Here is a 26,027-nt window from a genome sequence, read left to right as displayed (position 1 = left end):
AGTATGTATAACAGTCAGTAATGATTGATGTGGTAACCTATGGGCTGAGCTTCTTACTTTAAGAATAAAGAACTATTTATTCAAAACGATTCATTTCACACTTAAAATAATTATTAAGCGCCTCCATGAATAATATTGTGGTCTGTCGACTATAAAAAATACTCGACATGTCTCATAACAATAACACAAGATTATTAATTTTATAAAATCTCAAATCTGTGATAATATTATATTGTTATCAATGATAATGTGGAGGTCGCAGTGTTACGTGAACGAAATTAAGTACAACAAATATTTAGAATTTAAAGAGATTGTTATTTATTGAATGTACAAGAACGAAAAGAACATTTATTTGTGTATACAAGTAAAGTGAATTTATAATAATATTATGTGGTGTTATGATTGATTGAATATTTAAATGATGTGCGTTAAAAAACTGACGACATTTTTACAGCCGCCAAGAAAAATCCACCATTTGAGAGAGGTTTCTGATAGAAAATTATACAGATGTTGACATCTAGTTTGTTCTTAGCTGGTACTGTCTAGGTGAGTGGAAAAAAATAAATTTCCCAGTATTTTTCAAATTAATCAGGAAACGAAAAAAATAAAATAATACCTATACCTACTAAAAACAGCAATATTTACTCGAAACTAGTTTTTGTTTTTTTGTTGAACGTCTTGAGACCAATTCAAAAATAAATAAAACCGTAGAGACTTAAAATATTCACCAAATATTTATTTTAACATATTTGTAGACATGACAAAATGTTCAACTATTTTTACTTTAACATACATGACCAGGGCCTAAAATACATCTGATTTCAGGGGACACACCACACACTTATTAATTTAACTGTTACTTTTGGGCTTTGACAGTTTCCTATAGCAAAAAAAAACCTGTGGGCGTTGTAACACACAAAATCCTCCCCCCCACTTTTATATACCACTTATTCTGTAAGTGAGTTAGTGAGGCGTAACTTTTATAATTATTTTAAATCACTAAAAGCAGTGAAAGCCTATGTGTGTAGTACACTGAAAAATATTTAAATATTTTTGTATATAATCATCATCAATTAGAATATAATTTATGTAACGAAATAGTTTATAAGATTATTCACAGTTTTTAAAAAACAAATTTGATCATGTTTAGAAAATAATATTGGGTTTGTTAAATAAACTGTTATAATATAATATTATATGCATATTATTAATTATTATGTATGTAGATTCTTTTAGTTATATTTATTATAAGACAAAATAACTATCTAATTCTTTAAAATCTGATTTATGATTATAATAATCAGTTTAAACTTTAATTTTTTTAATATTTTAACATATTTTAAACAACAAAACATATTTATAATATGCTATAGTACCTATATCTAATATTATATAATATTATGATTTATGACAATATTCTATAAATTACGATGTTGTTACTAATATTACTATATTACTTATATGACCATAGAAAATAAAATTCTCATGGAATGAGATAACAATATTATAATAAATGCAGTTGGCGAGGACTCTAAACTATTATCTATATTATTATTATAGCTGATCCCGCTGGCACTTCGTTGCCCGTTAAATGTACCAATTCTATATGACTCAAACTTTGTTCAATTCGTTATTTAATATTCGGTGTATGGTGTATGGTGTTCAAAACAGTGGCGTCATTTCAGTTTTCAATAGAGGGGGGCAAAGGTTTAGACCGGCCCGAATGGGTAAAAAAAACCGCAAAAATATTAGTAGTTTATTAAGATATCTTCTTTTTTTTATTTTTGAAAATCTATTAACTGCATTATCTATAAATCAATTTTACCTGATTCATTATAAGTATATAAGTATATATATATTATCTTATATAAGTATATGATATATTTACAAATTAATATTATCTTAAATTATAATATATTTTTTTTTTATTGCTTGATTACCGGCTCAAGTTTTGTCTGTTTATTAACATGTTAGAAATTATTTTCGATACTTTTCGAGCAGTTAGCGGTAATTTTATATTTTTAGTCGCACCACCTAATACCACCCATCTATTTTTTTTAGATCATATTTTGCCCAAATTAAAAGATTAATGTAAACATGCGTCAGGAAAAAAATTAATTTTAATTTAGGTACTCAACTAAATTAACACAATACGCAAAATAGTTGAATCATACACGACTGTCGCAAGTTATGAAGTCCGTGATTAATGATAAGAGCGTCAATCGGTTGTTGTTTTTAGAATTTGTAATCATTTTAGATTTTAGAAATTAAACTATACGAGATTATGATACTAATTGTTCATTTTCCTTCACAAAACACACTCACACAAACAAACATACATAAATACATACCCATACATACAATGTGTACGTCCCCGCATACGTCTAAATATATTCCAACTATCAATTAGTAAAAATGTATCATTGTGACAATAATTTCTTAGTACATACTTTAATATTTTCTGAAAATATTATAAAATACCCAGACAGCAAATGTTTGACTAAAAATATTATTATAACATTATTGTAGGCACGTTTTTACGCTAATAAAATATAATAATGGTAAAACGGCAACAACTGGACACCGGCCCATAGGGCTGCTTTTAAAATCAGACAGGGGCAAATGCCCACCTTGCCCCCCCCCCAAATGACGCCACTGGTTCAAAATGTAACTTAACTTCTTTGTTGCCCGGAATAAAAATTCTGACTTGCAGAAGTATTTTATCAGGTAGGCAATCTACCGTGCTGTTTGTACGTAACTGTATGATTTAGCTCTAAAGTATCAACATTGTACCAAGTTTGTCATTTTTACTTAATTCCACCTACGGAGGATTAATATAATCAATTAATACAAAAGCCTAATGCAACCGTAGTACCGTACTAAAATCCGATGAATAAAAAAACACAAATTTAACACTTTTTAATTTAGCCTATCTTCTTCCCAGAGGTCTAATCTACACACAAACATTCATTTTTATGTATACTAATATATAAAATGATAGCGTTTGTTTGTATGTTCGGGATAAACTCCGAAACTACTGAACCGATTTCGAAAATTCTTTCACCAATACAAAGCCACATTCTTTGTGAGTGTCATAGGCTAATTTAAAAAGGGAAGTGATCACCCCCGGTAGGTGCTCAAACAGGAATTTTGAGATTTACGATAGAAATTTTTGTTTTTTAATGGTATGGGTTATATAATATATAGATAAAAATAATTGTATAGACGTTGTCGTTGTTTTTTTGGCCATGTCGCCAGGTGTGCACTTAACAGGCCATAACTCCGGAACCACTTTTTGCACAGCGTACAAACTTCACAGAAACCATCTACATATTAATCTGCATATTGAAATGACAAACGGAGCAGTAACTTGGCAGAATAACAAATAATTAATTAAGAATACCATAATAAAATATATAAAATTGTATTAAATCATATATTTTTAACACAAATTTTTTTTTTTTTTAGTACTGAGTTGTAACATATAAGTTGTGTACCCTGTATAATAATATAATATATACTAAATTGTTTATGTAGAATGTCTTTCACTAATATATCCCTAGACTTTTTATCTAAATTTTAGATAATAGCATAGACATACTAAATATACCTTAGTATAAGGCAGGGGTCACCAATAAATATTTTTGGAGTGCCACATTGGGAATTTTGAAAATTTTGGGGGCCATAAAAATGCAAAGCAAATATTCTTAACATATTACTTATTATATTGCAACAGTAACTTAGTGATAGAGGCCTACTGGAAATAAAATTATAATTACCCAATTAAATTAATTAAAATAAAATAAAATACAAATATAATTTAATAATTATAATGTAAATAGAAAATGTGGTTCAAATTTTTGAGAAAAATGGCGACTCTTGCTATCAACTAACTACGTGAATTTGTATGATACGTGTATGATTCGTGCACTTAATATTTTATATGCCAGTTCTGAATTTTTGATTTAGGAAGTTCACAAACTACTGGACATTTTTCGGCCAATGATTTATGTAAAGTCTCATAATAACGTTTAATATTGAAAACTTTAAAAACAGCTACTGTCGGGTGACAAATCAAACAAATACATAATATGTACTATATATAATAATATTATGTACTTATTATTGTCGGTTTTTTCCTTTTTTTCATTATCTGCGGGCCGGATAAAATTTGTCCGAGGGCCGTATCCGGCCCGCGGGCCGCCATTTGGTGACCGCTGGTATAAGGTGTATGGTGAATAGTATTTTTCGTTGTAATGTAAACATTTTATAGTTAATTGTTAGATACTAAAAAAGGTTCATTATATAACAATAGGTCCAAGGTTCACGACGATTCGAGGTACCCACGAATTTCGTATTTTGGGTATTGCAGCTACTTTTCATTGTCAACCAGTCAAACAACAGTATTTTATTTTATATATCTTTTAAGATTTTTTTTTTAGAGATTTTTTTGGTTATTATTAAGTTTATCTAAGCAATATTAACGGACTTGTGCCGAACGAAGAACGTTTTATTTAACGTTTTTGATTAACATATTATAACGGAAACTGTACAATTTTTTAATTTTAAACTTTAAATATTTTAAGTGAACCCAATTTAAGCCTATTTATGCCTTATTACATTATACCATACTGTTAAATGAATTAAGGAACTATTTAACTATATAATTATTTGTGATTAGGACTAACCTCTGTATTTTGTGTGACTCGAGGTTGGAAAACTCCATGCAAAAACTTCGCCATTATTTCATAGGCAAACCAGTCGGGCTTATATACGTCAGCTGTGCCTGAACCAGTCTTTTTACCTCCTCTTACTCTTGACGCCAGTTTCCGGAAAGTGGACATTAACGAATCTCTCTTTTTTTTTAGTTCATTTACAGGTATTGTCCGAGTTGCGGTCGCAATAGACGAATTGCGGTCTTAATAATATTGAAGGTAAAATTAACGTCTTAATTGCGGTTAGTATCCGGTTATCGATTATCCGATGAGCTCTTATCCAATTTTCGATAATATGTGATGTTGCCAAAATTTTGTAATTTATTATTTTTACGTATTATTACACCAATTATTATGATACGAGACGCGAGCTTTATCGACATATTCAAAAATCAATTCAGTAGTTTTGGAAACTAATAAAAAAAGCGAGAGCATAAATCAGAAATTTATTAAAAATAAAATACAACAGTATTTGAAAAAAACAAATTGACTTGCTGACATTTGTGAAATGTGTATCATACAAATATGAACCGGTTTAATATTATAAATGTATTAATTTTATTCGTTGAATGTGTGTTTTGTATTTTAAAATGTGACTATATTATAATTGAATGTGTAAGTGTAACTATAAACTAACTATAAATTTGTATTTTGACGTAAGGTATTTTGACCGTTTCATGTTTGTATTTAGCATAATAATATGTAACTGTGTCAATATTTAAAACATAATAATTATTAATCATATTTTTTTACCCCAACTAGGATTTTTACCTATTTTGATATTTAACCTGTTTTGATCCTGACCGCAACTCGGATTTTTTTTTTACCTGTTTTAATCTCGACCGCAACTCGGTATCAACCCATTTACAGTACATGATGCACTAATGTTATCGGAAATCCTTTGCCATGAATCGTTAACATAGTTCCTGTTCTTATATTTTGGGTCTTTTGGGTTCCAAATAGCAGATTCCTTCTCATACAACTCCAAGAACTCGATAATGAGATCATTTGACCATCAATTCATAGTTATTAAGTTAACTTATAGTTTGAATAAAAAATTAAATTTATAAAGATTTTAAAATAAAACTTATTTAAAACAATACTAAAAAAATAAAAACTCAATAAAGTATTTAAGAAAATGTGACGAAAAATTGAACAAGCCGCGCCGCGTTGTGGGATTCCAATACACGCGCCGTGCCAATTTTCTTTTGACGCGGGACATAAACCCGACAATCATCGGGAACGGTCGCGCCGCGCGCCGCGCCGTGCCATGCCATGCCGCGCAACGCCCCACCGATCCCACGGCGCGTTCGTTGTACCGCGCTATACCAAGCTACGCGCCGTGGGATCGCACCTTCTGCATAATATTAATTTGCCCTAACATTTGTATCAAAATCGGTTTGGTGGATCTTGAGTTATAAAATGTATTCAAAACGTACACTTATTTTTATATATATAGATTACCTATAAATATTAAATATAAATGTTTTTTTGTAGGTAATCGGTTTTTATGACCTATAGAATTATGAATATTTTATTAAATTGTTTATAGTTTATATATTTATTTCTTATAAATTTATTTGTAACTTATTACCATTAAGCCATTAAGACGTACACTATACAATTATTAATATTGCGTTGATTTCAACTATTAAACTAAACTAATTTTATTTTTCAAGTATTAGTGATAATATATTGTATACATTGTAAGTTGAGCGAAATACCAAAAAAGTGATTGAAATACTTTGATATTACTGAAAGTAATAATATTATTATGAATAAAATAGAATATATTAGTTTAGCAGTGTAATTTTGTAGGTTTTAAAAGTGATTTAAATGGTAAGTGATGGGTGGCCTGGGATAGATTGCAATCTCCCGGCCTCAATTTGGTCCCCACTCCGTCAGTGGGTATAATGTAAAATTTTTGATAGTCATAATATTATATGTTATCAGCGGCCGAAAAGGGTCTGTTTGAAAATTTGAAATTACCTTTTACTGGTAGATATATATCTATGTTTCGATTTATGTTATAATATACTTATATAAGTATGTACAGTTGTAATCGTTCATTATTTATTAATAATTATTATTTAAATTTTTACACGACTTTGTTTAAGTTCAAAGTCGTATAATATGATAATAATAGTCATATGAAATATACGATAGTACATAATATATTATTAATAAAATATGCTCTATAGTGGTTTATTACTGTAGGTACCTATATTTCTAATTTATATAAATTTTTATTTATGTTGGAGTACAACTATAATTACTAATGGTAAGGTCCAAAACGGTTAATGTACATATTACCCGGATAATGTGAACCTTATCCATATGAACAGTGTAATGTATACATTTTCCACCTTAAATATGTAGTACTATCTAATCAATTTATACATTATCCGGTGTGCTGTGGACAAAGTATTCGTATTACTATAATAATCGTAAACTGATGCCGTCTGTATAACATGACCAACGAATCAAACACTTAAATTATACAGTCTTTCTAAATTCTAGTAACAAAATCCAAATTATACTAATCCAAAAAAAAATATACTTCAAACTAAAATGCCCAGAATCTTAAACAGAAAAAACTATTCAAAATAATTAGTTCATTAAACAAGGATTATTCAAGAGGTACCAGATTGTCAATGTTAAAAAATTTGGCTAGAGGTTAAATCGTAAAAAAAAAATTGAAGGAGGAAGTTGGCGCCCGCAGGCAAATGCATTTTAGGAAACCAAAAAAAAATTTTGAAAAAATTTAACAGAAGAAAAATACATTTCAAAGTTCAAACTAAAATGCTCAGATTCTTAAACAGAAAAAACTATCAAAATATTTAGTTCAATAAAGAACGATAGTATGGCACCAGGTTATTAGAAAACAAAAAAAAAATTTACAGTAGAAACACACATAACGAAGTTCAAACAAAAGTCCCGAAACTTAAACAGAAAAAACAATTAAAAATATTTAGTTCATTAAAGAATGATTATTCATGGGGCACCATATTGTCAATTTTCAAGTCAATACAAAATATTCAACTAGAGTTACAGTACTAAAAAAAAAAAATTGAAGGGAGGTGTTGGGGCCCGCAGGCAAATTGATTTTAAAAAACAAAAAAAAAATTTGGAAAAAAATTTAGAAAAAATTATTCAAAAAATTTAGTTCATTAAAGAATGATTATTCATGGGGCACCAAGTTATCAATTTTCATATCAATAAAAAATATTCAACTAGAGTTACAGTACTAAAAAAAAAAATTGAAGGAAGGTGTTGGCGCCCGCAGGCAAATAGATTTTAGAAAACAAAAAAAAAATTGGAAAAAATTTGACTATGATACACATTACAAAGTTCAAACTAAAACGTCCCGAAACTTAAACAGAAAAAACTATTTAAAATATTTAGTTCATTAAAGAATGATTATTCATGGGGCACCAAGTTATCAATTTTCAAGTCAATAAATAAAATTTAACGTATGAATACACATTACAAAGTACAAAATAAAATGCCCAGAATCTTAAACAGAAAAAACTATTCAAAATATTTAGTTCATTAAAGAATTCTTCAAAGGGTACCAGATTGACAATGTTTAAACAATTTGGCTAGAGTTAAAAACATAAAAAAAAATTGAAGGGAGGTTTTGGCGCCCGCAGGCAAATAGATTTTACTGTATGAATACTCATTACAAATTACAAACTAAAATGCCCAGAATCTTAAACAGAAAAAACTATTTAAAATATTTAGTTCATTAAAGAATTATTCAAAGGGTACCAGATTGTCAATGTTTAAAAAATTTGGCTAGAGTTAAAATCATAAAAAAAAAATTGAAGGGAAATGTTGGCGCCCGTAGGCAAATATATTTTAGAAAACAAAAAAAAAATTTGGAAAAAAATTTGGAAAAAAATTTACAGTAGAAACACACATAACGAAGTTCAAACTAAAATGTCCCGAAACTTAAACAGTAGAAACTAACAAAATATTGAGTTCATTAAAGAATGATAATTCATGGGGAACCAAGTTGTCAATTTTCAAGTCAATACAAAATATTCAACTAGAGTTGCAGTACTAAAAAAAAAAATTGAAGGGAGGTGTTAGCGCCCGCAGGCAAATAGATTTTAGAAAACAAAAAAAAAAATTGGAAAAAATTTGACTATGATACACATTACAAAGTTCAAACTAAAACGTCCCGAAACTTAAACAGAAAAAACTATTTAAAATATTTAGTTCATTAAAGAATGATTATTCATGGGGCACCAAATTATCAATTTTCATATCAATACAAAATATTCAACTAGAGTTACAGTACTAAAAAAAAAAATTGAAGGGAGGTGTTGGCGCCCGCAGGCAAATAGATTTTAGAAAACAAAAAAAAAAATTGGAAAAAATTTGACTGTATATGATACATATTACAAAGTTCAAACTAAAATGTCCCGAAACTTAAACAGAAAAAACTTTATAAAATATTTAGTTCATTAAAGAATGATTATTCATGGGGCACCAGATTGTCAATGTTTAATAAATTTGGCTAGAGTTAAAAACATAAAAAAAAAAAAATTGAAGGGAGATGTTGGCGCCCGCAGGCAAATAGATTTTAAAAAACAAAAAAAAAATTCGGAAAAAAATTTAGAAAAAACTATTCAAAATAATAAGTTCATTTAAGAATGATAATTCATGGGGCACCAAGTTACCAATTTTCAAGTCAATATAAAATATTCAACTAGAGTTACAGTACTAAAAAAAAAAAATTGAGAGGAGGTGTTGGCGCCCGCAGGCAAATAGATTTTAAAAAACAAAAAAAAAATTTGGAAAAAAATTTAGAAAAAACTATTCAAAATATTAAGTTCATTAAAGAATGATAATTCATGGGGCACCAAGTTGTCAATTTTCATATCAATACAAAATATTCAACTAGAGTTACAGTACTAAAAAAAAAAAATTGAAGGGAGGTGTTGGCGCCCACAGGCAAATAGATTTTAGAAAACAAAAAACAAATTTGGAAAAAATTTTACTATGATAAACATTACAAAGTTCGAACTAAAACGTCCCGAAACTTAAACAGAAAAAACTATTTAAAATATTTAGTTCATTAAAGAATGATATTCATGGGGCACCAAGTTGTCAATTTTCAAGTCAATACAAAATATTCAACTAGAGTTACAGTACTAAAAAAAAAAAATTGAAGGGAGGTGTTGGGGCCCGCAGGCAAATTGATTTTAAAAAACAAGAAATAAATTTGGAAAAAGATTTAGAAATAACTATTCAAAATATTTAGTTCATTAAAGAATGATTATTCATGGGGCACCAAGTTGTCAATTTTCAAGTCAATACAAAATATTCAACTAGAGTTGCAGTACTAAAAAAAAAAATTGAAGGGAGGTGTTGGCGCCCGCAGGCAAATAGATTTTAGAAAACAAAAAACAAATTTGGAAAAAATTTGACTATGATAAACATTACAAAGTTCGAACTAAAACGTCCTGAAACTTAAACAGAAAAAACTATTTAAAATATTTAGTTCATTAAAGAATGATTATTCATGGGGCACCAGATTGTCAATGTTTAATAAATTTGGCTAGTTAAAAACATAAAAAAAAAAAATTGAAGGGAGATGTTGGCGCCCGCAGGCAAATAGATTTTAAAAAACAAAAAAAAATTCGGAAAAAAATTTAGAAAAAACTATTCAAAATAATAAGTTCATTTAAGAATGATAATTCATGGGGCACCAAGTTACCAATTTTCAAGTCAATACAAAATATTCAACTAGAGTTACAGTACTAAAAAAAAAAATTGAAGGGAGGTGTTGGCGCCCGCAGGCAAATAGATTTAAAAAACAAAAAAAAAATTTGGAAAAAAATTTAGAAAAAACTATTCAAAATATTAAGTTCATTAAAGAATGATAATTCATGGGGCACCAAGTTGTCAATTTTCATATCAATACAAAATATTCAACTAGAGTTACAGTACTAAAAAAAAAAAATTAAAGGGAGGTGTTGGCGCCCGCAGGCAAATAGATTTTAGAAAACAAAAAACAAATTTGGAAAAAATTTGACTATGATAAACATTACAAAGTTCGAACTAAAACGTCCCGAAACTTAAACAGAAAAACTATTTAAAATATTTAGTTCATTAAAGAATGATATTCATGGGGCACCAAGTTGTCAATTTTCAAGTCAATACAAAATATTCAACTAGAGTTACAGTACTAAAAAAAAAAAATTGAATGGAGGTGTTGGGGCCCGCAGGCAAATTGATTTTAAAAAACAAGAAATAAATTTGGAAAAAGATTTAGAAATAACTATTCAAAATATTTAGTTCATTAAAGAATGATTATTCATGGGGCACCAAGTTGTCAATTTTCAAGTCAATACAAAATATTCAACTAGAGTTGCAGTACTAAAAAAAAAAAATTGAAGGGAGGTGTTGGCGCCCGCAGGCAAATAGATTTTAGAAAACAAAAAACAAATTTGGAAAAAATTTGACTATGATAAACATTACAAAGTTCGAACTAAAACGTCCTGAAACTTAAACAGAAAAAACTATTTAAAATATTTAGTTCATTAAAGAATGATTATTCATGGGGCACCAGATTGTCAATGTTTAATAAATTTGGCTAGTTAAAAACATAAAAAAAAAAAATTGAAGGGAGATGTTGGCGCCCGCAGGCAAATAGATTTTAAAAAACAAAAAAAAATTCGGAAAAAAATTTAGAAAAAACTATTCAAAATAATAAGTTCATTTAAGAATGATAATTCATGGGGCACCAAGTTACCAATTTTCAAGTCAATACAAAATATTCAACTAGAGTTACAGTACTAAAAAAAAAAATTGAAGGGAGGTGTTGGCGCCCGCAGGCAAATAGATTTAAAAAACAAAAAAAAAATTTGGAAAAAAATTTAGAAAAAACTATTCAAAATATTAAGTTCATTAAAGAATGATAATTCATGGGGCACCAAGTTGTCAATTTTCATATCAATACAAAATATTCAACTAGAGTTACAGTACTAAAAAAAAAAAAATTAAAGGGAGGTGTTGGCGCCCGCAGGCAAATAGATTTTAGAAAACAAAAAACAAATTTGGAAAAAATTTGACTATGATAAACATTACAAAGTTCGAACTAAAACGTCCCGAAACTTAAACAGAAAAACTATTTAAAATATTTAGTTCATTAAAGAATGATATTCATGGGGCACCAAGTTGTCAATTTTCAAGTCAATACAAAATATTCAACTAGAGTTACAGTACTAAAAAAAAAAAATTGAATGGAGGTGTTGGGGCCCGCAGGCAAATTGATTTTAAAAAACAAGAAATAAATTTGGAAAAAGATTTAGAAATAACTATTCAAAATATTTAGTTCATTAAAGAATGATTATTCATGGGGCACCAAGTTGTCAATTTTCAAGTCAATACAAAATATTCAACTAGAGTTGCAGTACTAAAAAAAAAAATTGAAGGGAGGTGTTGGCGCCCGCAGGCAAATAGATTTTAGAAAACAAAAAACAAATTTGGAAAAAATTTGACTATGATAAACATTACAAAGTTCGAACTAAAACGTCCTGAAACTTAAACAGAAAAAACTATTTAAAATATTTAGTTCATTAAAGAATGATTATTCATGGGGCACCAGATTGTCAATGTTTAATAAATTTGGCTAGTTAAAAACATAAAAAAAAAAAAATTGAAGGGAGATGTTGGCGCCCGCAGGCAAATAGATTTTAAAAAACAAAAAAAAATTCGGAAAAAAATTTAGAAAAAACTATTCAAAATAATAAGTTCATTTAAGAATGATAATTCATGGGGCACCAAGTTACCAATTTTCAAGTCAATACAAAATATTCAACTAGAGTTACAGTACTAAAAAAAAAAATTGAAGGGAGGTGTTGGCGCCCGCAGGCAAATAGATTTAAAAAACAAAAAAAAAATTTGGAAAAAAATTTAGAAAAAACTATTCAAAATATTAAGTTCATTAAAGAATGATAATTCATGGGGCACCAAGTTGTCAATTTTCATATCAATACAAAATATTCAACTAGAGTTACAGTACTAAAAAAAAAAAATTAAAGGGAGGTGTTGGCGCCCGCAGGCAAATAGATTTTAGAAAACAAAAAACAAATTTGGAAAAAATTTGACTATGATAAACATTACAAAGTTCGAACTAAAACGTCCCGAAACTTAAACAGAAAAACTATTTAAAATATTTAGTTCATTAAAGAATGATATTCATGGGGCACCAAGTTGTCAATTTTCAAGTCAATACAAAATATTCAACTAGAGTTACAGTACTAAAAAAAAAAAATTGAATGGAGGTGTTGGGGCCCGCAGGCAAATTGATTTTAAAAAACAAGAAATAAATTTGGAAAAAGATTTAGAAATAACTATTCAAAATATTTAGTTCATTAAAGAATGATTATTCATGGGGCACCAAGTTATCAATTTTCAAGTCAATACAAAATATTTAACTAGAGTTACAGTACTAAAAAAAAAAAAATTGAAGGGAGGTGTTGGCGCCCGCAGGCAAATAGATTTTAGAAAACAAAAAAAAAATTTGGAAAAAAATTTAGAAAAAACTATTTAAAATATTTAGTTCATTAAAGAATGATTATTCATGGGGCACCATATTGTCAATGTTTAAAATATTCGGCTAAAGTTAAATTATAAAAAAAAATTGAAGGAAGGTGTTGGCGCCCGCAGGCAAATAGATTTTAAAAAACAGAAAAAAAATTTGGAAAAAAATTTAGAAAAAATTATTCAAAAAATTTAGTTCATTAAAGAATGATTATTCATGGGGCACCAAGTTATCAATTTTCATATCAATAAAAAATATTCAACTAGAGTTACAGTACTAAAAAAAAAAATTGAAGAGAGGTGTTGGCGCCCGCAGGCAAATAGATTTTAGAAAACAAAAAAAAAATTGGAAAAAATTTGACTATGATACACATTACAAAGTTCAAACTAAAACGTCCCGAAACTTAAACAGAAAAAACTATTTAAAATATTTAGTTCATTAAAGAATGATTATTCATGGGGCACCAGATTGTCAATGTTTAATAAATTCGGCTAGAGTTAAAAACATAAAAAAAAAAAATTGAAGGGAGATGTTGGCGCCCGCAGGCAAATAGATTTTAGAAAACAAAAAAAAAATTTGGAAAAAAATTTAGAAAAAACTATTTAAAATATTTAGTTCATTAAAGAATGATTATTCATGGGGCACCAGATTGTCAATGTTTAATAAATTTGGTTAGAGTTAAAAACATAAAAAAAAAAAAAATTGAAGGGAGATGTTGGCGCCCGCAGGCAAATAGATTTTAGAAAACAAAAAAAAAAATGTGGAAAAAATTTTACTTTAGGAACACGCTTTAGGAGTACACGGGTACTCAGCGTACTCCCAGGTATAGCCGGTTAATCTTGAAAAATATTTATACAAAAAAATCTACTAGAGTTAAATGAATTGAAAAAAAAATTGTTTGAGAAATCTGTGTGAAATAACACTAAACAAAAGAATACGCTGGAAGCTAAATACTGCAATTCATATTAACTACAATCCAAAAACTAGGTATTGTTTACATTATAATAATACGAACAGTTATTATGATCAGAGGTGTATCACCGTAATATATGTATTAGAAAATGTAGAAAAACGAATGTAATTTATTTATAAAGGATGCAAAAAAATTAAATCAGAAAAAGGTCCTGCACGGACTCTATTATGTGATTGTAATTTATGAAAGACATAAAATAATGTTTAATTTAAAGTAATATTGTATTTGGCTGGGTACAGGCAATATTAAATAACAAACTATAAAGTCTAAATGCAAATAAAAATATAGTCAGATATCTGTTTTAGTCTTTGTAAATATGTGCGGAAAAAAATTAGATTTAGTACAATGTAAAAAAATGTGGAAAGAAAACCCTGAGAATTCTTTGACAGTAGGATAATAAAACACAATACTATATTATTTTAAATTAAAACTATTGATTTTATACATTTTCTATTTACAAAAGCTCATAAGTATTGAAAACCTTATAAAATCCTAAAAAAATTATATTTTGTTATATTTTAAAATACATTTTATAATTTGTTGTGTTAAAAAAATCATTATTTAATGTTGGCTGTATTTAAGTTTTTAATAACTATACTGGTACAACTCTAGTTGACAGTCTTTAAGACCGTGTTAAAAACTATAATAATTAGTTAACGTCTAATTTACTGTCCTATCCTAACCTAACCTAACATAACCAAATTAATAATATTTAAATATTTTCTTTCATTGTTATCTTTACAATATCGAATACCTTTATAGTTAGTAGGAAAAGATCATCGCAAAGCTCACGACCAGTAATTGTAGTCGTCTATCATTACCATAGCTACAACTAACCTTAGGTTTACCAAACTAGCCTTCTTATATGACTAATTACATTAGGACACTTTGAATAAAAAGTTCCTGAGTTGCAGGTTGCCGAACTTATAAGTGATTGATTATCAAGTTGATCCTTAGATTGTTGACACCTTAGTTCCCCTCGAAGACCGCTGGTAAGACTATTACCATATACTATTATATCCTATCCATTATGTTATATCTATATTATCTATGATGGAGCCATACCCAGCTCACTCGTGTAAACAATTTGAAGCACATAAAAGCGATTAATTAGAATAAAAGAAAAGGAAATACTATGGCATACCGTAAAAGTTAGAAGGGCTAAAATGATAGGACATCTACTACGCCATGAGAGTCTAACAAAAACCGTCATAGAAGGCGACGTTGAAGGCCATATAGGAAGAGGAAGACCAAGGATGGAGTATATGAAGCAATTAATGAGTGACATGGGGAAGAATAGTTATAAAAAACTAGGGATCAATCTAAGGATTGAAGACTAAAAAAAAAAAAAGCGATTAACGAGTCTCTATTAATGATCATATGAAATCCCAGACCTGTCCCCCATACTCTGATATTAAGAGCCCAGCCCACCTTCATATTCTCTATGCAAAAAGTAAATTTAAGACAAATTTGTAAATCAATGCACAGTCTCTCTATTGTACTAATAATTGTGATTTCATTAATTTTCAGTATTTTGTATAATTAGTAATAATTAGTAAACCTAACCTACTGAGGCAACCTTGAGGCATTTCCTTTTAGGAAATTAATTAAATCCTCAAACATTACTCTTAATTCAAGAGTTTGTAACTAATACAATCATAATATAATATGAGTATAGTACATTATGTAATATTTTTTTATAATATTTACTGTTAGTGAAATATTAAGTTTGTATTTCTAATATAATATATTATGTTATGATATTTATGAACGACACTTGCACCATGGCCCCTCGATATAGGTAGTAATGTGGCGACCCGGCACGTCTCTTTTAGATAAATGATTAAATACTTAATCAAGTCTTCCAATTTACTAAACATTTATGTTTTGTAGATAATTTGAAGAAAAATTTAAAATTGAAGAGAGACTGTGTGAATTAACAAAATTTGTGGTATGAAATGTTTATTTGAACACCCGTTATAATGTATTATATTGAACTTAAGTTAATTTTTATAATGTACTATAGTAAACATTTGAACGTTTATTACAATATACGTATATTATACATAGATTTCAAGTATGATTTTTTTTAGTTTTTTTTTTGATAGTTACCTACCTACTACAATACTATACACTTTATTTTTATATTTTGAAGCAATATTATATAATTTGGATTATTTAGATCTATATAAACTAAATTTCAGACCCATAGTTTAGTATTTAAAGTTTGTATGATCAAAGTCGTGGAACCAAATTTTATCAGACTCTACTAGAATGTTGTAGTTAAATTAAACTATAATATAGGTATGTGGAATAACAGTACCTAACCTTCTATTATTATTTGTTATGAATATAATATTTTAAGTAATAACTCAAATTTAGCACTTTTACGGTACTTAATACATTTTCCTAATATTTTAACAGAAATTATGGAGCTAAAAATATAGAAATACCTATATTATGTCACGGTCCATAGTTGATAGTTTTGTTTCATTTATAATAATAATGCTTTTTAATATACTTTTTTATAAATTAATATTTATTACAGTTGGCTTTTATGATTTGTTTGAACTATTAGTACGTATTTTTTTGGGGAGATCCCTATTATTACAACACCGTTACCAATATGCGTTTTTTCTGGTTAGTTAATATAATTGCATGTTTTCATGATTTCTTCGTATTTATGCTTATTTTCTTAAAATGTTTTTATATTTTCGGTTCATCTGTTACCTACCTCCCTTTTTGTAAACCAATTTGAATTATTATTTATTAATTTAAAAAAATTTTAATAAAAACGTTTTCATTCAGTATTTTTTTGAATATTTTATTATTTTTAATATTTTTGAATATTTCAGTGAATATATTTGCCTGTTTTTAGTGCATACATGCAGGCAAATATTTAACACTTAAGAGGATGTCAGATTTTTAGCGCACCATTTATTTCTCTCTCCGACCCACGCACAATCATTTTAGTGTTTTCTTAATCGTACATTTGGTATGCTACGCGTGGGTCAAAGATGGAAAACAAATAGTGCGCTGACATCCCAACCAGCAACAAGTTTACACGAGTGAGCTGGGTATGGCTCCATCATAGATAATAAAGATATGGATAGGACATAATGGTCTTATCAGCGGTCTTCGTACTTCGAGGGGAACAATTGAGGCCAAATAAAGTATACTCATATCGAGTATCGACTATCAATATAAAGGAGCCTCAATTGCCTTCCCCTCCGGGAACGCCGCCTCAAATGTATTTAACATAGGCGTGGACTATCCATGGTGTCAAAAATCAGAGGATCAACTTGATAATCAAACACTTAAGTTCGGCAACCTAGCTGCAGCAACTCAGGATCTTTTTATTCAAAGTGTCCTAATGAGTCATAAGAAGGTTAGTTAGGTAAACCTATGGTTAGTTGAAGCTAGTGGCCTTTGCAATTCAAGATCTTTTCCTACGTATTCGGCATTGTTAATATAACGATTCTACCTTTACACATTTTCTTCCCCCGTCTCTCACAGCTATATACAGGTTCAGCCACTCTCATTCCACACCTCCATATGATCGGTATTCTGTCTATCCATCTCTTCTTCAGTCTTCTCGCCCCTCATTTCCCACCTAAATTAACTTCTATAGCCACTCTCACTATCTCTTATCATACAGTGACCGAACCACCTAAACCTATTCTCTCTTGTTTTCACTACAATATGTACACTACCCTACACTACCCTTAATTAATTAATTTCTTATTCTATCCTCTTTTGTACCTTAACACCTTACTTATTATTCTCATATCTGCTACTCTCACTCCACTTATCTACCCTAACCTTACATCTCTTTTTCATCTTTCCCTTTCATACACCAAACATTCTGAAATCCTGTTGACCCATTTCCTTATCTTCGCCATATCACACACTTCCTATTTCCTATTCACTCAGTCTCTAGTTACCTACAAGTCGTCGTACTTGATTATCGGTGAAAATATTTAAATATCATTGAGTGAATTCCCTACTCGAAAGAATTGCTTAAAAAAATATCATACCTCACCAATTTTCTAATTTTGAACACGACTTTATTGATAGCCCGAATAGTGTTATACCAGTATAGTTACAATACAAATATTGAACATTTTCAGGCAATACATCCCCTGATCAATTAACTATAATAAAAAAAAACCTACTGAGAAATAAGAAAATACATACCCCGTGACGGAATCTAGAACTCGACTACGAGTAAGACAGCGTCTGGATTGTTCGGACTGCCATATAATTTATTATTATTATACATTGCGACTTAGGTAGGCAGTAGTAAACGTGTATGCTTTTACGTTACTTAGTTAACAGATTTTCCGCGACAATACATATTTAATTCAAGTCTAAAAAGTAAATGTAACGATTCTAAAACAGAAACTTAACCTGGGTACAAATAATATCACAATATCAAATAGTGAAATGTGAAAATGTGAAGAAAATTTCCTATAGGTATATCCCGTAAAACCCCCAAAATAAAACGTACGTTTGAGGTGTTCTCTTAAAACCCAAATGTTTAATGCCTGTATCCCGTATGCATAAAAAATGTATGTTTCACATTTAACGAAAACTAAAACTATCGTGACGGAACTGAATTACGAAGAACGTATAAAACAAAAATAATCGTCACCAAGTGATAGGTATAATCTGCTATGTACTTACAAATCATATTAAATAACATTAATCATTATGTATTTTCTTATTTTGTTATGTAGGTATAAAAACCTACTTTCCTACTTATAAAAGCATTGCCTAATCATTGATTTCAAATTTTAAAAATTATTCTACTATATCAATTAATTAACAGTTGTAGGCAAAGTACTATAATTTAAGGTATTTTTCATAATATCCTAATTTTTGTACACCTATAACAACTGGATTTTAAAAACTAATCTACGTCTAGCGGGTATATACGTTTGTCTGACAATAAATATTTACATTAGGTCTACCGCGTCAACAGAGTAGTCAAACAAAACTTACGTAATTATTTATTCTTCCGGCGAAACGCGTTCCCTTTGAGTGTATAATATTGTCTAGTGTCAAAGCTGTGCGTCTCCGCCAAGGAAAATGCAGCGCGCGTCTTCATATCTCCGATCCAAAAGTTCAGTCTGGAAGTATTGAGATTAATGACATTTATAAAAATAGGCACCTAGCTTAATAACCAGAATGGAACGAAATATGTGAGTACGTATTGGAATCGCTGTTCGTCTCAAACGATTGTCATTTGCCATAGATTATTTATAATTATAACCTAACCGTTCCAATCATAGAAAATATATATATGGTCCTAACCGATAGATGATGGATATTTTTACATTATCTTCAAAAAAACATTTATTTGTTTCTACTAGACGCAAATGCGGTAAATTGAATTCAAATTTTTAATATAGATAACGGTTACCATTTATTTATTACTTGGTTTATAAACAAATTCTAATTGATATAAAATAGTAATTATATAAAAATAGTTTGATTGATCCCAATATTTAAAAATAATGTTTCAAATAAAATAATAAAAAAAATTTAAGAAATACCTATTAATTAATATGTATTACCTAAATAAGAAAATAACTAAATAAATTCGTGTTTTTTTTTAAACATTTTCATGCCCCCCTACCCCCCTACCCCCCTACGAAAATGTGTCACTCCTCCTTAGAGTGTTGCGCCCCTTAGGTTAAGAGCCCTTGAAATAGTGCATGTTAAAAAATCAGCCATATCACCCCCCCCCCCCCCCCCAACCCTTGACAAAATCATTTGACACATTTAGATACTTTTTGAATTCAGAACGATACATTGAACGTACAAAACTGTACCTACCTACATAATAGTTATCAACCTATTAACCCATCAATAATATTATATTTTTTATTGTGTACACTAATCGATTGGTATATACAAAATAACGTTAAGTTATAAATAGGACGTGGATTTAAATGCATTAAAAATAAGAAAAATGCCTTAAAAATACGATTTAATGCACTTATATTACAAAGCTTAATAAAATAGCCAGAAAAATTAAAAGTCCAATTTAAACGAGTCAATCAGATGCTATTTAATATTTTAAAATAAAAAAATTCGACAGTAATTCCACATTGGCAAGTGTTGTTTTCTATAACTGAAGACTGAAGTTATAGTATCGAATATAATGGGTACGTAAAAAAATAGAAATATAAGAAAAAAATTACCTTTATTTAATTGTATTTAATTTTTTTCTAATAAGTTTTTATAAAACTGACTTTATCCCATATAAATGTTCTAATTTCATTATTCAATTCGTTGATAATATATGAAACGAATTCTTTTCTTGGAAAGCAATGTTTTAGAAAATTCAGAAAATGCAGTTTATATTTAAATATTAAAAATAATAATCTTTGATGCATTGATGCTGAAGAGTGAGGGGGTTGACAATCAGCCGAACCGAAATCTAACATCTTAAACACTTAATATAAACAATTTTTCAAACACGCGTCATGGTATGAAAATAAAAAAATAATTATAATTCATATTTATACCGATTTTCTACCGAAAAAATAAATTACTTTAATCTCAATATTATTTATTAGTTAACGATATCTTTGCTCAGAAGCGTTTTTCGTTTGTGGATATATTATTATTACTAATAATTATAGTAGTTGTGTTTGTTTTATTTCATTAATTTATTTAGTACTATACCAATAAATTATATATTAATTAATAATTTTTAAAACATTGTGTTCAAACAATAAAAAAAAAATGTGATTTTAATTAGAGTCTTGTAATGTACCTACCTATATTAATTAATAATTTTTGAAACATTGTGTTCAAAAAAATAAAATACTAAGAATGAGTGCCTTTGTACTCACGAATGATGTGTAAACATCTTAGCTGCAGTACGACTTTGATTGGGGAATATAATGTCATGGTTTGAGTGGGAACTAAAAAGTGATAACTAAATTGTCAGGTTATTAATTTTGTAGTTGGTAGAAACATGGGGATTAAATGAATGGATGTTATGATGGCGTGATATGATAAATGTAATTGATAATAAAATTGTATCAATGTTAAGTCATTATTTTATTATATTATATTATAATATAATACATCACGGGTACCTATTGTAATTGTTCGCAACAGTAGGCAACAATAAAAGTAACCTGAATTGTCTTTCGTTTAAATTGTTTAAATTATAGAAAAACGGTAGCGTCGGTAGGCACCTTTAAATATGTACATTATCTGTTTTTTCGGGAATATTATTTCATATTAACGTTAAAATGTTTATTGTTTAAAGACAACTTATCGTTAACTAACTTAATGATTATTTAATTATTTAGGTTAATAAATATAATATAAATATCATATTTCCGTAATAATTATCCATAGAAAATAATAGCATTTTTAGTAATTTATAAAAGTGCAGTCTGATAGTATATAGACTGATAGTATAGCTATTAGCTATAGCATAATAAATGTATTTCCCGTTTGTTATATTACGAATTGTATGTATTAGGTATACGTAGCATACCTATACATTCCATCGAAAAAGTAATATTAGATCACAAATCGCAATACAAAATTAAAATATAAGAGGTGTACGGTAGTGTTGATATTATCGAGAATTTAAATAATAAAATAAAAAATAACAATATATGAATAGGTATAAAATGAATAATACCATTAACCTAAGACGCGTATTATACTCAATATTTTAAATATACCGTACTTTCCGATTTCCGTGCGTGCGCGAGCATAAACGCATAATAATGAATAAAGATACGTGGGTATTTTCGGCGTTCTTGACTGTAAATTATATTTAATTAAACTAAATCAAAAAGTAATTACTTATTACCTTTTCAATTGATGAACCACAGTAATGTTTGAGTTACTCAATACCTCATAATAATATAGTAATATAATATAGTAATACCTCGTACAGACACGACGACGACGACGACGACGCACAAAACGAGTCCGCACGGGCAGTCGTAGTGTATAATAACATTATTATACGATATTAACACGGATTCGCGAGTATACGTAAACGAGAATAATAATTAATTAATAATATGTTGGCAGCACACCGTACGAATTGCCACCCCACTCCGCCCGACGATCCCCTCTACACGTGTGACGACCGCCGCCTCCGCCGCCGCGATTCCCCAAGAAGGTCGTACTACAAACCGATAGTATAGATGTTTACACATTAAAAATGTGATTTTAATTAGAGTCTTGTAATGTACCTACCTATATTTAAAAAAATAAATAAATATAATAATAACTGTTAAATTTTTAGGGACATAATAAGTAACACATTCGTGTATGTAGTATTACACTATTTATATAGGTATATTTATATACCTATACGAGTATATGAGTAGGTATATTATTCATAAGTGCGCACACGTCAGGATAGGCAGTTGACCATTCCGTGAATATACTTGTATGTGTACATGGTTATACATCCCTAATCCCTATGATATAGAATATAGATATTAAGTGAACAATAGAAGTTAAGTATGTGACACTAAATTAATAGTTACCTATAACTTATAACGTTGTATTTGGAAAAAAAAAATTACCAGTTATTAATTAAAAATGTATCTTATGACTATTATCAGTTATAAGTCATAACATATATTTCTATAAATTAAACCAAAATATTTATATATTTATATTAAGTACCCTGTATAGGTATGCACCTATTAATTAAAATTATTCTACAAACAGGGACTGGAAAAACGACGACGACGTTTATTATATCTCGCGTATTTTATACATTTCTAGTCTGGAACTAAAATATGTGCCTACAACACTTGGATAGCACATTTTTTGTGACATTAAATATTTGTTTTAAGTCTTAAAAGAAAAATGTAAGCCCCAAAAGAATATAAAAACAAACTTACTTTAATTATCGACTCCTTCGGCGGAATCCGTGACTTGTGTGAACTGCGACGCCCATGAGGAAACGCTCCAGAATACAGCCAGGACTTAGAACATTGTGATTTATGAAAAATAAAATTATACGAAACGCAGTAAGTTTTTTGCTCATATCTTCTTTGCTTATTGAAATTTTAGAATTTTTAATCGACTGTGTCTTCTGCAACGACTTTGAGATTTGCCATAGATTAAATAAATAAATGATAGATATCATACTAGGTACGTCAATATGATGAATCCACGGATATAATATAATGCAACTTTTTATATCAAAGAGTTCTGTGTTGAGGAACAATTTGTTCATTGAAATTTGATATGACAATAAACCAAAATAGTTTATAATTTTGAATTTGAATTATAATAATATGATATAGGTATTATTTAAATTATTATTTTCGTTTATCAATTTAATTATTGATTAAGGTAGTGAATAGATATCAGAAGCACAAGATTATTTTTATAAGAGCATATTGTATTTTATGAATTATCAAATAAAAATGTGATTACTGGATTTTAGAGTTAACATAAAGCCATAAACGTATACAGTAAATTCATCAAATACTATAATACCAACTATATTTCTAAAACTCCAAGTCTATAATTTTAGATTCTGAGCGGATCGATGACTGTATTAATTTTACAATGATGTGTGTGTTTTTTTTTTTAATATTTTTAATTATTTTTTCTTGTGGTCTGTGTAAACGATAAGTATTCGTAATAAAGATTCAATTTTAATATATAATATTATATTATAGGCACTCAGTATGTAATCATATGTTTATTTTTAGTTTAATTTAATTGTAGGTATTTAGTAAATAATAATAGGTATAAGAAATTGTGTTTTCGAAAAGCAATTTATTGTTTGTATTAATACCTACACCATAAAAGGGAACTAAAATTTTGTAAATGATGTACAAATGTATTTTTGGTGTTTTAAGGCTGCTGTAAGATCAATTTATGAGAATCCTTGCATGAAATTGTTAGGATTATTTGATATGAATAATTATTTTATTACATATAGGTAAGTCGATCAGAAACTATATTTACACCGAATATTAATAGTAAAAATAGCTATTAAAATATCTATTATTTGTATTTATTTGTTAATAATAATTAAGACTTAAATATTAGCAGTAATCTTGTTCCTTTCACAAAATGTTTTTTTAATTATTTTTAATTTAATTTACATTTATCCCAAAATGATCTCTGAATAATCATTCAATGATGAATTTAATAGTTACATTCTCGGTTACATTAATTGGATTATAAATTAAAATAAACTACAGTTTCCAGCTTCTACTAAAACATTATTTTATGTTTTTAATTTTTTAAATGCAGTCTGCACCTTGTGTTGGTGATTTTACACGTAATAAAATTGATACTAGTGATGAGTAGGTACCTGATTGTTTAATCAAATTATTTACACGATTATTAACTAAAAAAATATCTATGAAGTATAAACATCCGCATTTCTATTAACTATAAATTCATAATTGTATGAGCTATACATGTTACATATATTTTTCGAAAAAACTATTTAAAAAAACAAGAATAATTCCTATTTGATGTCACACGGGTTGATCTAGCAACTGACTGCTACGACAACTGTGCAATTTTTTTTAAGCATAATACGTTTTGAAAACGTCCAGAAAAGAGTTTGTTTTAAGACTGTCTGTCTTGATAACAACTAATTTAATTTAGAGTGTATTGTTATATTATATTATAATGAAATTAATGATTATAGTAAAATATATAATTGCAAGACATTTAATACCTATATCTATAGCCATCTAGAGTATAAACTACACTAAAATAGGTGTAAGTATGCTAATAAAATATATGAGGTGTATTATGTATTTATGTATATAAAAATATAAAATATAAAGATTAATAACATTATATTGTTTTAAATACTTCGCGCAAACCTAAGGTGATACCCGGCGTATAGTATAACATGCAAAAAGGTGCGTATTAAACTTGGCGTGGTGAAACGAAGACGGTCTCGCGTATTTTATACATTGCGCTATTGGGATTAAACTTATAAATGCTTCTACGTCACCTAGTTAACAGATTGTCCGTGGCAATAAATATTTAATTTAAGTCTAAAAAGTAAATGTAAAATAGTAGGTAGTAATATGAAAACAAACTTACTCGTAAACATCTACTCTTCCGGTGAAATGTAGCTAGAGTGCCGCCATCGCCGAAGAAACAGCTATCGTCATCCATCTTCATCTAATCATCTCACTCCAATGAGCTGAAACTTGAAAGTATCGAAATATTTTATAAAAATAACCTGATCAAACGAAATTTGCGAGTTTGTGTTAAAACTTATCCGGTTTAACGAACTATCCGTTTATATTTGTGGCCTATTATTTTTTTATTCACTGAAATCAAAATATACAATATATTATATTTATAATACAATAGTATTGCTGAAATTATTAGAATTGTTAACCGTCGCCGACGAATTTCAACAATTGACGATTGCCATAGATATTATAAAATATATTATTTACTCAGATAAATCCAAAGAACTTATATATTATAATATAAATACTCAGTATACCTATACGGTATATTTATAAATCGTATGTTTTTTTACAGAAATCTTTGTGATCTGCAATGCACCTATTCTGGTTTTCTACTTCAATTATAGTTCGAATGCCAAATTTAACTATACAAACTGGTCCGCAAGTTTATAGACATTCTAATACGCAAAGTCCGTTTTCGAGAAAATCGATTTTGGTTTTTGGTGCAACTCTAAAACAAATGACCGTAGGTACATTAAATGTTGACTGAATGCTTATATTAGCATTTTCAATACACCATAACATTTTCCAAA

The 26,027-nt window shown here is 28.5% G+C and overlaps 1 protein-coding gene across 7 annotated transcripts in view; it reads right to left on the bottom strand.

The window, feature by feature from the left end:
- Nucleotides 1-25,351, bottom strand: part of LOC132941828 (kelch-like protein 2) — a 30,801-nt gene extending 5,450 nt beyond the window's left edge. For 2 of the 7 annotated variants that reach the window (XM_061010019.1, XM_061010018.1), the window contains exon 1: nt 58-190. The gene's annotated coding sequence lies outside the window, so the exon portion shown is untranslated. Of the gene's footprint in view, nt 1-57; nt 191-4,688; nt 5,306-18,445; nt 18,462-19,252; nt 19,381-22,097; nt 22,226-23,151; nt 23,236-25,336 lie in introns of those variants that run through there. The other 5 variants (XM_061010020.1, XM_061010022.1, XM_061010024.1 and 2 more) reach the window with 5 other exon arrangements.
- Between the last annotated feature and the right edge of the window lie 676 nt (nt 25,352-26,027).

This window comes from Metopolophium dirhodum, chromosome 3 (assembly GCF_019925205.1).
Source record: "Metopolophium dirhodum isolate CAU chromosome 3, ASM1992520v1, whole genome shotgun sequence".
Taxonomy (NCBI): domain Eukaryota; kingdom Metazoa; phylum Arthropoda; class Insecta; order Hemiptera; family Aphididae; genus Metopolophium; species Metopolophium dirhodum.
This window is presented reverse-complemented; position numbering and strand designations above follow the sequence as displayed.